We start from the raw sequence: 13,246 nt of genomic DNA, 5'->3' as shown, positions 1-13,246 counted from the left end.
AGAAATTGGGGTGGAAAGAGAACACCGTCTCTCTCTCTCCTGCCACATATAACAGCCTGCCTTGCGCTCGGGGCCTTTGTGGACAAGTCTTCCCTCTCCTATAAAGCCAAGCCTGATTTGTCCCTGCCTTCTCCACAGCACTTAGCCTAGTGCCTGACCCTGAGAAGGTGCTCCGATAACAGGGGTTCAGATGAATCATGTTAGATTTGCATGGAAATGAACTAAGACTCATGTGGGAGAAACAAAGCAAGCTGATGGGGGCAAAAAAAATCTAAATCGTAGGAGGTAAGCTTTAAGCAATTAGAGATGTTTAACTTGTTGCAGAGAAAGCTTGTGGACAGCAAACAGGAAAAGGGATTTGACATTCTGTGTGTCTAAGAGTTACAGAGATGTGAGCTGTGGCTCCATGCCAGGAAAAGCTTTCAGTCACAACTGCTCAGAGACACACTGGGCTGTCTTATGAGCCTCTCTGTCCTCAGAGGTGCACAAGAAACTGAGTACCACCCAGCAGCTACACAGATACCTACGGAGTTGGATGTTCTGCAAAATTCCTTTCAATTGGGAGGGTCTAAGTTTATACATTTATTTCTTAGTGCACCCTCAATGAAATTGTTTTAGTTATCATTAGTCAAAGTTTTAGTTTTTAATGAGGCCTCTCTGGAACCTTGGCCATGTGCTCTGAAAACTCAGACACAGAGTAGCCATGGAATAACTGTTATGATTTATTATTTCAGTTTTTATTATGCAGTTTATTAATGTTGGGTAAAGTTTTAAGAAAAGCTTTTTTGTCCTAAAAAAATATTAGTGGGGTGCCAGTCATCTTCAAAAGAGGAAAAATTGCTAACAAGAAAATGGTGTTGTTTTGGTGTTAACCTAGAAGTAGAAAAAAGAAACCAAGTTCCCAGCAGAATGGATGGCATATGCTCCGCACCTGGATGTGTACTGCTCTCCTTCTTTTTACAGCCTCTCCGTAGTCACGAAAAGGACAAAATCAGAACTAAGACCAGGTTGGCTTGCAGAATCCAGTGGACCTTTGTTGTCTGTGTGATACCAGCTGACTAAAGAGGAATAGACAATTATCTAAAATTGTGTAGGAGTAAGAATCCCCCCTGCTCCATAATAATACCTCCTCTGATCCCCTTCCTATTTACTTTTTCCATCACCATAACAATCCACTCCCTGAATAAGCAAGACCATTCTCAGAAGAAGTAGAAAGAGAAGAGCTGGAGGGGCTTTTGGGGGCTCCAACCTGCTCCTGTCTTCTTCTTGGGCCTTTGGCACTTGTTGGTTGCCAATTAACCATCTTCAGGGGACCCAGCGACCAAGCAGGCATGTAAACCCATGCATCCAACTTCCAGGATCTACACATCAGAGCCAGAGAGTAGCATCCACATGGCAAACAGAAATGACGGGTCATCCTATCACTAGACAAATACTTATAACAGTGATTTTTAACGTTGGTTATGGGAGCTTTTAAAAATCTCAAAGGTTACATATGGAATAATTAAAATTAGAATCTCAGACATCAGCATTTTAATCTTCTCTTTAAAAATTGAGGTATACTTTGCATACCTTTGAACACATCTTGATATGTTTTGACAAATGCATTCACCCTGTAACCCACAGCCTATCAAGATGTAGAACATTTCCATCACTTCAGAAAGTTCCTCTTGCCCCTTCTTAATCATCGTCACCCTCAGTCTTCAGAGCTAAAGATGCAACCATTGTTCTGATTTTTTTAAGCCTTAGATTAGCTTTGCTTGTTCTAGAATTGCATGTAAATAGAATGATACAGTATGAACTCTTGTGTCTGGCTTCTTTTACTTAGCATAATGCTTTTCAGAGTCATTCACGGTTTTTATGATACAGATCATTCCTTTTTTATTGCTTAGTTGTATTCCATTGTAAGGATGTACACAATTTATTTATCCAGTTAGAAGTTGGTGGACATTTTTGTTGCTTCCAGTGTGTGGTGACTCTGACTAAAACCTGTATAAACATTCACATACAAGTCTTTGTAAGGACGTATGTTTTTATTTCTCTTGGCTCAATGTCCTGGAGTGAGATTGCTGGGTTATGTGATAAGTGCGTGTTTAACTTCACAAGAAACTTCCAAAACTATACTGTTTTACATTCCTACCAGCAAAGAATGTGAGTTTCAGTTGCTCCATGTCCTCACCAGCACTTGTTATTGTCATTTTATTATTTTAAATAAACTATTTTAGAACAGTTTTAGATTTACAGAAAAATGACAAAGGTAGTGGCAAGAGTTCTCACATATCCTGCATCCAGATTCAATTATTATTAATATCTTACATTAGTATGGTATATTTGTTACAATTAATGAACTATTATTGATACATTCTTAACCAAAGCTCATTCTTTATTCAGGTTTCTTTACTTTTTACCTGATGTCCTTTTTGTGTTCAACATCTCACCTATGATGCAACATAATATCTAGTAACCATGTCTCCTTAGACTCCTCTTGGCTGTGACAGTTTCTCCAACTTTCCTTGTTTTTGGTGTCCTTGACGGTTTTGAGGAGTATTTATCAGGTATTTTGTAGAATGTACCTCAGTTGGATTTTTCTAATGTTTTTCTCATGATGATACTGGGGTTGTGAGTTACGGGGAGGAAGACCATAGAGGTAATGTGCTATTCTCATCACATCATACCAAGGGTACATACCATCAACATAATTTATGACTATTGATGATGACCTTGATCACCTAGCTGAGGTACTAAGAAAACAAATCTGTTAATGTGCCCACATATTTGCCTTTTCCACTACTTTGCACTTTTTCTGCAGTGTCCAATCTGCTCTTATCCAATCTAGTGAATTTGTTAAAATTTCAGATATTAATTTTTTTAGTTCTAGAATTTCTATTTGGTTCTCTTTTTTTAAAATCAGGTGAGAGAATCTCATCAGAAAAATGGAAATGATAAAAATTCACAAACATACTGTTGATTTGTCAAAAACTGTGAAATCCACAAACATATTGATAATAACAATTCTAAAGTGTTTGTCTACTAATTTCATTATCTGTATCATCCCTGGATCTGTATTTACTGACTGTTCTTTCATCTAGTTGGTGTGACTTTCCCTACATCTTTATATTTCTAGTAATTTTAAGTTCTTTGCTGCACATTGCGGCTACCACATTGAGAGTCTGGACTGCGTTTGCTTCCTTTAAAGAGTGTTGTGACTTTCTTTCTGGAAGGCAGTTCACTTTTTTCTGAAGATAATAAGACACAGCCTTTCTGAGGTCTCAACTGAATGTCTAGGATATTCAGTAAGGTGACTCTAATATGGTTAGTCAGAATTCCAACATCTGTCAGCACTGACCCTACCAAAATCTCTGTTAAGCTCACAGTCCTCCAGTAGCTATTACTTGCCAGGTCTCTCAGAGTGTCACTCTGTGCACGTACAGTTTCAAACTCAGTGAAAGACTTCAGGGGACCCCATGAAAATTTCACCCCAGTATTTTTTAAACTCCCTAAGTGATTTCAATATATTGTCAAAGTTGAGAACTATTGAATATTAATTCCTGAATTGTAAAGGAACTCAGCGGGGAAATGCCCTGGTACCAAAGACAATTCAGAATTCCTCTAGATGGGCTGGTCCTAGAAAAAGTCATAAAGGATGTTGAAAAAGCAGCTCTACACTAAAATAATTCTCATCTGGTGACATAAAGGAATAGAATCTAAGATAAGTCTGTGAGACAAATTTACTTTACCTCCTGTTCTTTAAAATAATTGGCTATAACAACTCGCTCATACCTTATTTGAACAGTCCCCTTTGAGACTTTCCTATCACCTAAACTGAAAAAACTAAAGTGCTATCTGGTCAACAGGAGTTCCTGATGCACTAAAACCAGAAGGAAATTAAATCAACCCTTAATGAATTCTTATCAGTTGTCAGGTTCCAAGTTCAAGGGAAATAAAGAGGAATAAGATGTCCTTCCTTCTCCAAAGTAGCTCCCAATCCAGTTAGAATTCCCAGTTTACATGGAGCTAAATGAAACTCATTTCACACTGTGATAGGTCCACGGTATGACAGAAATGCATTCAAAGTGCTTTTAGGAACCCAAATATGTCTAACTTTGAATCTGAAAAGCCTCACAGAGGAATAGCTCTTGAACTAGGTCCTTTTAAGGGTAGGAAGAGTGAGGAAGGTGGTGAAGGTAAAGAAGGTAAGGGGAATTCTAGGAACGAAAATATATGTGAGGGCATTGAGCAGGGAAAATAAGTGGAACATTTGGGGAAATTTGAAATGTTCAGTGCGGAAAAAATGAGGAGTAGAAGATAGTTTACAGAACAACAGAAATAAGATGCCTTCTCCCTTGTCATCAGGTGAGATGAATCAAATTTAGAGAACAAAAAAGAACTTATAAACAGTTATTTGTTCTGGATTTGTAATAAATCATACCTTATTGAGGCTGCAGTAAATTCTTGGCGTAAATTCAACAATGGTGTGTAATAAGTACAAGAGGATTTACATAGACAGTTTCTAGGGAACAGGAGATGTCTAACAATCTAAGTCTAATTTGAAGAATGCCACCTCACTAAAGCATTGCATTTTAGCACAAAACTTTGAAGAATGAACTTTCCATGTGGATTGTGATCCTCCTTATTGTTTTGTGCATGCACACACTGCAAAAAGGCAAAATAATTGTGCTGGGAAGAGTAAGGATCAAAGACCCTTGGCCAAGCTTGGCCAAATGTGTGTTGGAAATCTCCCCTGCAGCTAAAAAACCTAAGTGTGAGCCCTGCAGCTGCCATTTACTGCCTAGTGTCCCCTTGAGAAAGTCCTTTAAGTCCTCTGAGCCTCAGTTCCACGAAATGGGCACATCAATGCCCACCCACCCTGCTCCCCTGCTCCCCTGCTCCCCTGCTCCCCTGCTCTGTCTCACGAGATTGTCAGGAGAGATCAATGAGCTACTTTGTGTGAAGAAACTTTGTAAAGATTAGAGCACAATAGTGATGCAAGGGTTATTATTACTAATAATAAACAAGAAGAATGTGTGACAATAACCAGAATTTCCTGTTGAGACAACAATTTCATGAAACTATTAAGAAAGGTAGGATGTTTTTTCAATTCCACAATGAGAGTTATGCACTAGTATTGTTTCAATATTCTCCAGGGAATAAACGGTTTCGTGGTGATAAATAAGGAATGAGTCAGTTTGTCTGAAAGATTCTTTTTCTCTTTAGAATCATTTCAATATATTTTTGTGCCTTCTCCCGATTTTTCCAGCCAATCTGCCATGACGGATGAGAATTGGGTATAGGTAATATGATGTCTTCTTTTAAAGAGTGTATCTTTCCATATGCAAATACTCATAATTCAGTGCTGTGAGTTTCCTCCCCCAAACCCCACGCAGCCCTCAGGCACAGTGCTGGAGTACAGAAAGACATCTGTCTCATCAGTAACCTCAGGAGTTTCTTCCACTTACCAAGAAAAGAGGAAAATGCATCCCTGAAATCAAACCACTCTGCAGGAATCCCTTTATTCCTCTCTATCAGCTTAGGACAAGAGGCTTTCATGTAGATACCAGCTGGCATCTGTAAATTTGTCAAACGAATGTGGGCAAGACCCTCTGGAGGAGGCCCACTGCCCTTCAGAAATGTAACACAAGGATTCTTTCTTGTTGGACTGAGACCTGCTGGTGATTTTGATGATATTTGGGCTGTCAGTTTCATCTCATGTCATCAGATACAGCAGCCAACTGCCCTTCCTCATATCCTGCCACTAAGAGTTCTCATCCTCAATGGTGATCCAAAGTCGTCTTCTCCTAAATTTCTACTAAAATAACCAAACTACTGTAATAATGGGAAAAGGCTGCATTGTCGGTGGAAACTTGGAAAGGGTTCCCTCTTTTGCCAGAATTTTACAGCATTTCGTGTGTGTGTGTGTGTGTGTGTGTGTGTGTGTGTGTGTGTGTGTGTGTGACAGAGTCTCACTCTGTTGCCCAGGCTGGAGTGCAGTGGAGGGATCTCAGCTCACAGCAACCTCTGCCTCTCGGGTTCAAGTGATTCTCCTGCCTCAGCCTCCCAAGTAGCTGAGATTACAGCTGCCTGCCACCACACCCGGCTAATTTTTTGTATTTGTCCAGGCTGGTCTCAAACTCCTGAGCTCAGGCAATCCACCAGCCTCGGCCATGCAAGGGACTGAGATTACAGGCATGAGCCACCATGCCCAGCCAGGAATTTTACAACATTCCTCAAATTTCAATGTGCACATGGATTACCTGGGAATCTTGTTAAAACGCAGATTCATTAGGTCTGGGGTGGGGATCCAAGAATTTTCATTTCTTTTTTTTTTTTTTTTTTTTTTTTTTTTGAGACGGAGTCTCGCTCTGTTGCCCAGGCTGGAGTGCAGTGGCCAGATCTCAGCTCACTGCAAGCTCCGCCTCCCGGGTTTACGCCATTCTCCTGCCTCAGCCTCCTGAGTAGCTGGGACTACAGGCGCCCGCCACCTCGCCCGGCTAGTTTTTTGTATTTTTTAGTAGAGACAGGGTTTCACCGTGTTAGCCAGGATGGTCTCGATCTCCTGACCTCGTGATCCGCCCGTCTCGGCCTCCCAAAGTGCTGGGATTACAGGCTTGAGCCACCGCGCCCGGCCAAGAATTTTCATTTCTAACAAACTCTCAGGTGATACCAATACCACTGGTCCCTGGATCACACTTTGGAGAGCAAGGAATCAGAAGACAAACTTAAGCAATTCCCCCAGTACTCAGAATAAATTATTAAGGAGACAAAAATGATGAAACGAAGGTTGAGGAGAGAGCCAAGAGCTACAATGGAGCATCTATGTAAGGAAGTGAACAGAGGAGATACAGAAAAAAAGATTGGGGTTGTATGTATGTTTCAACTTTAGAAAAACCTTAGTATAATTCATTATCTCAATATAGCAAAGCAAAAATGCCATATAATTATTTTGATAGATAAAAAAAAATCTGAGAAAATTTAACATTTCATTATCATCATCATTGATGATGCATTTTCTTGAAGTGACAAATGTACTCTATATAAAATCAAATCCAGCAAGAAGCTTACTGGAAAAATACCAGCAGCAGTCCTGTTTGCATCATTAATCAGAAGAATGTCCACTGTCATCAGTGTTATTAACACCATCCTCCAAATTCTAATTCAGACAACCAAATATAAAAATGTAATTAGGGGTGATTTAGTTGGGATCATGTTCAGCTTCATGTAATCATGGCTTAAACAAAATAGAAGTATCTTCCACTCTCGCCTAAGTTAGAGGGAGCTTTTGTAGCTCAAGGACACCAAAGACCCAGGCCTTTGTGGTTCTCTCTTCATTCATCTCAGAGGTGGCTCTTGTCCTTAGGATCCAAGGTGGCAGTTAGAGCTGGTCTAAGGATGGTGTAGCTGTCATAAACATTTGGTGTCTCAGGCCTCATGAATATGTAGTGTTTCCTTGGTCCTTCCATCCCATCTCGTCTCTGTTCAGCCCATGTAGGCTCAGCCAACTTTATCTATCACATGTCACACAGCTACTGGCTTCTAATTGTTTGCTAAGACAGAATTTAAAATTCTTAAATAATGCAGCAATGCACATTACACAAAAGAAGCATATTACATTAACAAAGCTAAGCTAGAATAATAAACACATGGCAACGACTAGGGAATTTTAATATGAGTGATAATATGAACTTATCCTAACAAAATTAAATTATATCATAAAGGGGCAAGAAATTTAACAGTATGTTAGCAGCTGAAGAAAAGACAGACCAATGCAGGAAAGAAAGTGCAGCAGTAGTCCCAGGTATATGTCAAAAGTAGGATATGGTAATGCTGTTGTTTCCAGGTCAATGAGGAAAAAATGTGTGGCAGTGCAACTTGATAACCATATGAGAAAAAATAAAAGTAGATACCTACCTCACACCACTGACACATTCCAGAAGAATTAAAGTTGTAAACATAAAAGGGAAATCATGAAAGTATGGTTTAAATACACGCACAGGAAAATATGTACATGTATTTAAGTAACATTGGGCAGGGAAAAGACTTTCAAACCTGCCAGCAAAGATGGAACAAAAAAATGAAAACATCAAAGATTTTATTCTTAATTTTAAAAGTCTGCATCAGTCTTAAAAGGCCAAAATTGAACTGGACTAATGAAGAAGAGAGGACCTGGAACAGACCTAACTAGACTAGCCCAGCCCTCTATCCGTTCTACTAAGTAGAGGTTGGTAGATCACACCAAGCTCTCATGTATGCTACTGGAAGGTTGATAGGCATATATAATTTTTTCCAGTTTCCGTGGCTTTATGGGTAAATATGCTCTAGAAAAGAATGATCAATCCTGTTGCTTCTGCTTCTAAGTCAGTGGAATGAAGAGCTGTGTCCAAGGACACTCCAAGCAGTCCTTGAAAGAGACTGCTGCTGTGTCCACCTGTCATGCATACACCCAGCCATAAGCACAAGATCTGTAGTCAGCTGGTTCTTTGGGCTTAAACCATAGGCTGATTTCTTTTTTGTTGTTGTTTTTTGTTTGTTTGTTTGGGTTTTTTATATATATACTTTAAGTTATGGGATACATGTGCAGAACGTGCATGTTTGTTATGTAGATGCCATGCTACCTGCCATGGTGGTTTGTTGCACCCATCAACCCGTCATCTACATTATGTATTTCTCCTAATGCTATCCTTTCCCTAGCCCCCCAGACCCTGACAGCCCGCAGTGTGTAATGTTCCCCTCCCTGTGTCCATGTGTTCTCATTGTTCAATTCCCACTTATGAGTGAGAACATGCGGCGTTTGGTTTTCTGTTTCTGTGTTAGTTTGCTGAGAATGATGGTTTCCAGCTTCATCCATGTCCCTGCAAAGGACATGAACTCATCCTTTTTTATGTCTGCATAGTATTCCATGTTGTATATGTGCCACATTTTCTTTATCCAGTCTATCATTGATGGGCATTTGTGTTGGTTCCAAGTCTTTGCTATTGTGAACAGTGCCATAATGAACATACGTGTGCATGTGTCTTTATAGTAACATGATTTATAATCCTTTGGGTATATACCCAGTAATGGGATTGCTGGGTCAAATGGTATTTCTCATTCTAGATCCTTGAGGAATCACCACACTGTCTTCCACAATGGTTGAACTAATTTACACTCCCACCAACAGTGTAAAAGCATTCCTAATTCTCCACATCCACTCCAGCATCTGTTGTTTCAACCATAGGCTGATTTCTTTGTTTTTTTTGAGACTGAGTTTCACTCTGTCACCCAGTTGGAGTGCAGTGACACAATCTCAGCTCACTGCAATCTCTGCCTCCGGGGTTCCTGCCGTTCTCCTGCCTCAGCCTTCTGAGTAGTTGGGACTACAGGTGCCCGCCACCATGCCCAGCTAATTTTTTGTATTTTTAGTAGAGACGGGATTTCACCGTGTTAGCCAGGATGGTCTCGATCTCCTGACCTCATGATCTGCCTGCCTTGGCCTCCCAAAATGCTGGGATTACAGGCGTGAGCCACTGTGCCCGGCCTGGCTGATTTATTTTTCAGTGCTTATTACTGAGCCACTGCCATGAATGATGCATCATCCCACCTGAATACAGAAGTTCCCGCAAATGGTGCATGGCTTAGAATCCATTGGATTGGTCTCCCCAAGCATCACTTGGCCTGTCTTCACTGCATTCAGCCCCTCCTAGACCATGGCCAAGATAGTCCCTGATTTCCTGTATTTCGCCAGCCTGGGGAAGAATGGGCGGTCTTTCCAGTGAATGTAGTGCTGCTTCAGGTGTTCTCAGAGGCCCAGAGACACTTCATGGCCATGAGGTGGAATCTCTTCTGCTCAAAGCGCTTGATGATCTTGCCAGCCAGGCCATGCTGCACACTGTCTGGCTTGATGGCGATGAAGGTGCACTCAGGTTGGCCATGGTCCAGGAAGCTGGTTGGGCCAGGTGGCAGCTGCACTGTGCTGCGGGAGCCTGTAATTTTTAATTGTTCAGAAAAATATATGGTCAGCACAAATGAACCTTAAAAGCATTATGCAAAATGAAAGAAGCCAGACCCAGGAGGCTACATGTTGTATGATTCCATTTATATGAAAAGTCTGGAATAAGCAAATCCAGAGACAAAAGTGAATTAGTGGTTGCCAAGGGCGCGGGGGAGAGGGGAGTGAGAAGTGACTGCTAACATACACAAGATACCTTTTTTTTTTTTTTTTTGAGGTGGAGTCTTGATCTGTCACCTAGGCTGCAGTACAGTGGCGCAATCTCAGCTCACTGTAACCTCTGCCACCCAGGTTCAACTGATTCTCCTGCCTCAGTCTCCTGAGCAGCTGGGACTACAGGTATGTGCCACTACAACCAGCTATTTTATTTTATTTTATTTTTTTTAGTAGAGATGAGGTTTCACCATATTGGCCAGGCTGGTCTCAAACTCCTGACCTCGTGATCCACCTGCCTCAGCCTCCCAAAGTGCTGGGATTACAGGCGTGAGCCACCACACCTGGCCTCAAGATATCTTTTGGAGTGATGAGACTATTCAGGAATTAGACAGCAGAGATAATTGCAGAACTTCGGGAATATACTAAAAACCATTGAATTAGATACTCGAAAAGGGCAAATTGTACGGTGTGTGAATTATCAATTTTTTTCAAAAAAGTATGTGCTGCAAGTCACTTCTGAGACTGGGCTTCAGTTCTTCTCAACTGACCCTGCTGTTGTCTCTATAAAACAGTGAGTCAAAAGATCACCCTTCAGGTTCTTAAAGCACAGTACCTGAGCAAGACCCAAGCAAGGAATCTTTAAGTCCTGATGGCCAGGGTGGATGGGCCAGGAATGTGCTTTCCCCAGTAGGATGCAGGTCCCAGACAGCAGACAGGGCCTCTCCCGTTTGAATAAACCGCCCTGTACACCCACCACCCTGGTTAGGTCTAGCCATGCATCCTCCAAACAACTCAAAAATGTCTGCTTTTAGTTTGCAATTTTCAGCAAACATGTACTGAATCTCCAGTGGGTGGATTTGATCGTCTGTGGTTTCAGAGCATTTCTGAGCTTTTGGTTCCTAAACCATGAGCTTGACTTCACGAGGACTGGGATCCTCTCCCAGAACTCCTTCCCCATCACATTCCAGCAATTTTGTTTCAGCTGGTCTTTCGTTTATCTGGTTCCATGGAAGTGACAGACAGGGCATATCACAGCCAGAAGGAACTTACAGATTAATCAGTCCAACCTCCCCAACTCCAGCCTCCTATGATCCCCATTTAATGGATGAGGGTCAGAGAGGGGAAAGAGCCTTCCTGCATCACCCAACAAATAAGTGAGGAAACTAAAATTAAATTTCTGTGTCTCAGTCCCCAAAGCACATGTGGTTTTTACATTCAATTATTTCTGTTGCAATATTGGCCTTAATACTGGCTTCCATTTCCAATTAAATAATCTCTACACTGTGAACACCAAATGGACTGGCACAAGACCAGCACCAAGGCAAGGGTCTTAACCCTTTCAGGATGCTCCTGACAATATTACAGTTGGAAAGCCATGCTCAGGACAGACCCCTTGGGCAGGCACTTTCTCCAACTTACCTATGATTAAGTAAACTCAGCCTTGTTCACAGCAGCAGATGGAATTGGTAGAAGGAACCCAACTATTTGCAGAGCAAATTCTGTGGTCTCATAGAATATTATGCTGGAAAGGAAACATCTCTCCTCACTATCAGTGCAGCAATTTATTCTATGATGTCAGATGTGCTTTCGTTCATTCATTCATTCATTCATTTAATCAACCAACACTTCCTAAACATCTACAATGTGCCTGGCCCTGTGCTGGACACTGGGACATGGAAATGAGTGAAGCATAAAACTTGCCTTCAAAGGGCTTCTAGTCTACTGGGAGATGTTCCTCTAATGACCAGCCCTGGCTGAGGGGAAGATGAGAGGCAGAGAGTTTATACAGAGCACGATGGAGACACAGGAGAGTCCATGATTCTGGTTTGGGAGTCAGGGAAGGCTTCACAGTGTTGATGACACATCATAAGCTAGATCTTGAATGTTTTCAGTGGCTGAGGAAAAGGGAAAGCTTTTTAGACATAAGGAATAATAGCACAAAGCATGAAAGTGCATGGCACATTTGGAAAGGAAAGGAGACCAGAGTTTCTGGAACAAGGTGCCTGGAGCTATGCTACCTTGGTCCGTTCCCATTTGCGTCTCCAATAAAATATGGGGTTTTTGGAGATGAGGTCAGGGACTGTGCATTATCCCCTTCTGAATTTACAGCATCTGGCAAAGTGCCCAGCACCTAGTCAAAGCTCAGCAAGTTTTCTCTAAGTGAATGAATTTTTTTTCTCTAAGAGTTAACATGTACTAAGCACTGAGTACAGCTGGCCCTCCATATTGCAGGTTCTGCATCTGTGAATTCAACCAACTGTGGATTGAAAATATTCAGCGGAAAAAAATGGATGGTGTCTTCTTTACTGAACATGTACAGACTCTTTTTCTTGTCATTATTTCCTAAACAATACAGTATAACAACTATTTACATAGCATTCATGTTGTGTTTGCTATTATAAGCAATCTAGAGATGATTTAAAGCATCTGGGGGATGTGCACAAGTTCTATGCAAACACTACACCATTTTATATCAGGGACTTAAGCATCCTCAAATGTTGGTATTCCTGGAGGGGTCCTGGAACCAATGCCCCATGGATACTGAGGGACGAAGATATACAGCAGACATTGTACAGAGTGCTTCACACATATCAAATAATGTAAAGCTCACATACTTCTTATGAATTTGGTATTATTAGTAATATTAATGTTATCCCCCTTTAACAGATGAGGTGGCAAAGACACAGAGGTATAAAATAATTTGTCCAAGATCACATAACTAGGAAGAAGCCAATCTGGTCTTTAAGGCCAGATCTCTGCTGGGCTGCGAATGTACGCCCCTCTGCGTGCTGAATTTCTACCTTCCTACTATTCTGTAAGCTCCCTGGGGGCAGGGACAACATCTGTTTCTAGTCCCTGGAGTTTGCTCTCATAAACACTTCCCTGTCGCTGTAGTAGAGATGAACAATGGGAGAGGGGCAGCAGGTGGCCAGATGGTGAAGGGTCTTGACCACCAGCCTCAGGATTCTGAACTCGGTCTTAGAGATGACAGAACTTTTAGCATAAGCCAACAAACCTCTCAGGAGGTATGTGCCCAGCGTCTTTTCAATCTTAGCATGGAAATGAGCCTCTCAGTGGACTTTGAAGCTAGGACAGACTTGCTGGGAA

The 13,246-nt window shown here is 41.4% G+C and overlaps 1 pseudogene; it reads right to left on the bottom strand.

Moving 5' to 3' along the window:
- Positions 1–8,425: 8,425 nt before the first annotated feature.
- Positions 8,426–12,172, bottom strand: LOC115893988 (annotated as a pseudogene).
- Between the last annotated feature and the right edge of the window lie 1,074 nt (positions 12,173–13,246).

This window comes from Rhinopithecus roxellana, chromosome 16 (genome assembly GCF_007565055.1).
Source record: "Rhinopithecus roxellana isolate Shanxi Qingling chromosome 16, ASM756505v1, whole genome shotgun sequence".
NCBI classification, from domain to species: Eukaryota; Metazoa; Chordata; class Mammalia; order Primates; family Cercopithecidae; genus Rhinopithecus; species Rhinopithecus roxellana.
Note: the sequence above shows the minus strand (reverse complement) of the source record. Positions and strands in the feature narration are given on the sequence as shown.